This window comes from Octopus bimaculoides, chromosome 20 (genome assembly GCF_001194135.2).
Source record: "Octopus bimaculoides isolate UCB-OBI-ISO-001 chromosome 20, ASM119413v2, whole genome shotgun sequence".
Taxonomy (NCBI): domain Eukaryota; kingdom Metazoa; phylum Mollusca; class Cephalopoda; order Octopoda; family Octopodidae; genus Octopus; species Octopus bimaculoides.
In genome coordinates this window covers 29,773,448-29,778,105 of record NC_069000.1, presented here as the reverse complement: position 1 = coordinate 29,778,105, position 4,658 = coordinate 29,773,448, and positions in this window count along the sequence as shown.

Below are 4,658 nucleotides of genomic sequence, written 5' to 3'. Positions count from 1 at the left end.
GCCTTTATGATATCGAACATTTTCTTTGATAAATGGTTTGATTTAGTCATCTGTCTGTTCAACAATTTGTCTGAAAGTGCGACGAAGGTAGCCGGCCTTAATACTAGAAATGACACTGATCCGTAGGTTGAACTAAGGAAGTTGTGTTTGGTGGTAAGTAAACAACTTCGTCAGGATTTCAAGTTGAATATCGAGATTTTGGAGTTGGCCAGGAGCATGTCAATCACCAACAATGTTTTAGGTTGTTTCTCGCAATATCTTTTCATTGCTAGGCAAAAGTCAATTATGTTTTATTTGACTTTTCCACTTCTGTACTGTTCTTTTTTTTTTTTGTCTAGAATCGAATTCTTATTTTCATATAAGCATGTACATTTTTTAGAACATTGTCATTTTATAAGATTTTGCTGGCAAATCTTAAAATTAACATCAACATTTATTTATATGAAAGAAAATTACCAGAGAACTTTCATTTAATTCTTCCAAATCTTTCTGTTAAAACCATTTGTGGGGAATTTTTTTTTATCACAGCAACTGGTTTAACGGAACCTACTGAAACACACCACAAGGTTTAATGGAACCTATTGAAGCAAGCCAGCACACTCGCAGCATTACAACGGGTGATGGCGAGGCTAAGGCGTTGGGAAAATCAAGCGCCCGCATGGGCATCACGCGACACCTCGGCGAGGCGAGCTGCCAACGTTGACAAGAACTTCGCGGTTAGTGCTCCAGTCCCTCCGAACGTCTTTTAGTAGAAAGTGGGTTATACATCTTTAGATTGTATACCTGACTTTCTACTATAAAATTGAAGAAATGGACGGAACGCTGAACTCCAGACTAAACAACTTAAACAACATTTATTTACTTGGTAAAACATACATATCTTTAGTTATACATCTTTAGAGGTGAGAATAACGAGCTGTCGAGTATAAGACCGAAAGATGTAGAGACAGCTTTAAACACACGTCCTTGCTCAATCGCTGGCCAGCGTGAAAGAGAATGAATTGAACGGGAAACGCTTGCTTGTTTAATTCTACGCATGCGCAGGCGTTACTACAGTCTCAAACACTACAGGTTGGAAGAGATAGTTCACTATCAGGTCACGATACTTCAAGGTTTTCTTCCATTCGGCTACGGAAGCTGTGGCCTTCCCATTAGCTGCAGCATCCAGGATGTGGGAGGGAGCAAAAGAGTCGCAGACTGTGACGTCCCAAATGCACCTACCTCTAACCTAGGAACAGAGGGTAAGACCATCTGGTCTCTTTCCACCACTTCTGGATAACCCCGACGGCTCCAGAACTGAGGGGTTATTGATCCGAGCCAGGACTCGCTAATGATTAGGTTTAGCTCGGTGTGACGAACGAAGCGACCAGCATTTAGGCGGCAAGACAGACTGTGAAGACCTGTGCGGTCGAGGGGACTGCCACAGCAGCATCTCAGTCCCCTAGAGATGTCAGCTCCCACTCTGAGTGCGATGAAGATGCGGAGTTCATCTAGACTGAGTAGACCTCCAACGTTGGCCATGGGCAGGGCATAAATCCAGTCCCCCAAGAATTTTTTACTAGCTGAAAGTAGGCAACACCTTGACAATTGATCAGATTGATCAAGGAGAAAGTTGAAAGTGGCACCTGAACGCAAATTGTCCCATACTCCCTGCTTCCGTCTATCCTCCACTGTAACCTGAACTGACAAACTCAGCTCTCTCCACTGTGATAGCGCTTCATCCTTCTCCCTGTTGGAATTAGTCCATGCTGGAGAGTGGAGGATGTTGCCTACTAAAAGGGAGCAAGCGTGGTTGGAGGAAAGAAAGCGGAAAACATGCATTTGTGCAAACCTAGACCCCCCCCCCCCCAACAGTTTGGGTAAAGCAGCTTGGTTGTGGGAGTCTGGGGAGAGTTTGACATTGACCAAGCATTCGAGTCTCCTGAAGATTAGGTCGTCAAAGTATTGGAGGGACAACAGGAATCTGTCAGAGGAACTAACTCTCATAAGATACGATAGCTTAGGAATTGACAAGTAATTCTTAAGTATAAAAAAAGCCTTGCAGTGGCTCAATTACTTCCAGGTTTTTTAAAAGTTGTTCTAGGTTAGCCATTTTGGATCTAAAGATGGATCGAAAGCTAGATCAGTAATTTGGGGCTCCAAAGGAGCACCACGCTGATGAAGAAGGAATCATGATTGAGGGGAGGGAGTCAACAAAAAGTTTAGTAGTCTGCTTATGCGAAGCTGGGTGGTTGAGGAGCCAGAGCTCGCATTTAGAGCTGTTAACGCTAAGACCTCTACGACCAAGTTCCTTGATCATCGTCCTCGTAGATTTAACTGCGTTTTGTTTTCTATTTGTTCTTTGTAAATGTTATATTTATATTGTATTACTTTTTATTTGGGCAGGGGCAATATTATTACTTTTTAGATTGCTTTATTTTGGCACCTTCTGTAGCTTTGCCATAATGATATAACAGACAGGTTGGTTGAAACAATTATATACCAAGGGAGCAATTCATCTTTTTTCGGTGAAATTGCCTTGCGGCAAAATTTCCTATGCGGCGAACTTTCCTACGACAAAATTTCCTATGCAGCGAACTTTCCTACGACAAAATTTCCTATGCAGCGAACTTTCCTACTGTCAAAAATCCCGAGGCGAATTTTCCTGCGGCAAACTTTCCGGATACGTTAGTGTATGAATGTGTGTGTGTGGTAGCTAAACACGAACTTACAAGGCGCATTCTAATTCCTCTAATCAAGTTATTCACTGTGTGTACTCTTCAATCAATTAGGAATTAGTAGTGATTATGAACAATGTCTATGTGAACTAAATTTACAGAAAAAATAAATCTCGAATTGTGTGTGTGTGTGTGTAAATGTATTACAAATATATGAAGGGTTACCGATATTGACAAATTGCAGATGAAATTACGTCATTTATTTGTTGTGTACATAAAAATTTATTACAATAGTTAAGAAGAAAACAGCTTTGATAGTTTGTCTAACTACCAATTTAGTTGTGTATTGTGTTAGGCTGGTAACTTATGCAAAAAATGTTGGTTACAGGCACATTAATAAGTTGTAAATATGTGCAAGAACATGTTTGGCTGTATGTGTGTATGTGACAGGTAGCTAACTGGTTAGTGTTATGTTTCCCTCGGATGACTCGTAGAGATAACACAACGAGTTGTACAATTTAATTATTACATTTATTGTTCAATTACATACAAAGAACGCACTCACCCAATGTTCGTTATGAATAAACAAAAGTCATGTCCGCCATATATATATCAATGACCTTTTACTACGACAGTCCCACAAGACAACAACAATGAAACAATGAACTCAGACGAACCACATGACACACGGAACGTCAGACGAAATACATATCTAACAGTCCATATAACAGTTAGTCATAGTAATAATAATACTTGGCTATTGTTGTCGCTGTCATACTGATGGTGACGAAGAGGTAGCAAAAGAAAAAGGAAGGTTTTGTCTTTTCGTATCTGTAGAAGTGAAATGAGGCCTTGTTTCTTCGTGTTGAAAAGGTGAATAGCACTAAGCTGATTTGGCCAAGAAAAACTAGTAAATTGCATCGTAGCAAAATTTCCTGTTATATCCCCTCTACTCACACATGTACAGAGTTCTTTAATTACTTAGTGTGTCAAAGTCCTTTGGGACGAGAATATTATATGTCATTTGATTTTTTAGCTTAGTCCATCATAATACTGCAAGTACTATATACAAACAGGCAGAAAAAAATTGCCTGGTTTTCCTTCACAGTGAATTCAACTTGACAAATGAGTTTGTCCTACTTTTAATAATTAGTAGAGCATCAAGCGTGCTTGTTAGAATTAGTAGCGCTTCATAAGAAATATCCTGTTGTATTTAGCTTCGGTTCTTTACGTACGTTCTGTGTTCAAATCTTGCCTTTCAGTTATTCTTGGTCCACGGCTTGGTCCTGTGGTAAGAAGCTTGCTTCCCAACCACATGGTTCCGGGTTCAGTCCCACTGAGTGGCACCTTGGCCTCGGTCCAACTTAAAACCTTGTGAATGAATTTGGTAGACGAAAGCTGAAAGAAGCCCATCGTGTGTGTGTGTGTTTGCCCATCACCACCACCGCTTGACAACCAGTGTTGGTGTGTTAACGTCCTCGTGACTTAGCGGTTCGACAAAAAATAACTGATAAAATAAGTACTGGGGTCGATTTGTTCTACTAAAAAATTCATCAAGAAGGTGCCCAAGCATGTCCGTAGTCAAATGACTGAAACAAGTAAGAGATAAAAGATACAAGTTGAATACCAGGGTAGATTTAACCGACAGAACCCCTCTATAAAAACAAAATCTCACACAAAATAGGTGTGTGTGTGTGGTAAGAAGCTCACTTCCCAACCACAGGGTTCAGGGTTCAGTTCCACTGCATGGTACTTTGGGCAAGTGTATTCTACTATAGCCTTGGGCTGGCCAAACCCTTGTGATTTGCTAGACAGAAACTGAAAGAAGCCCGTCATATATATATGTGTGTGTGTGTGTGTGTGTGTGAGACCACCGGTTGACAACTAGTGCTGGTGTGTTTGCATCCCTGTAACTTGGCAGTTTGACAAAAGAGACTGATAAAATAAGTGCTGGGATCAATTCATTGAACTAAAAATTCAAGACGGTGCCCCAGCATAGGC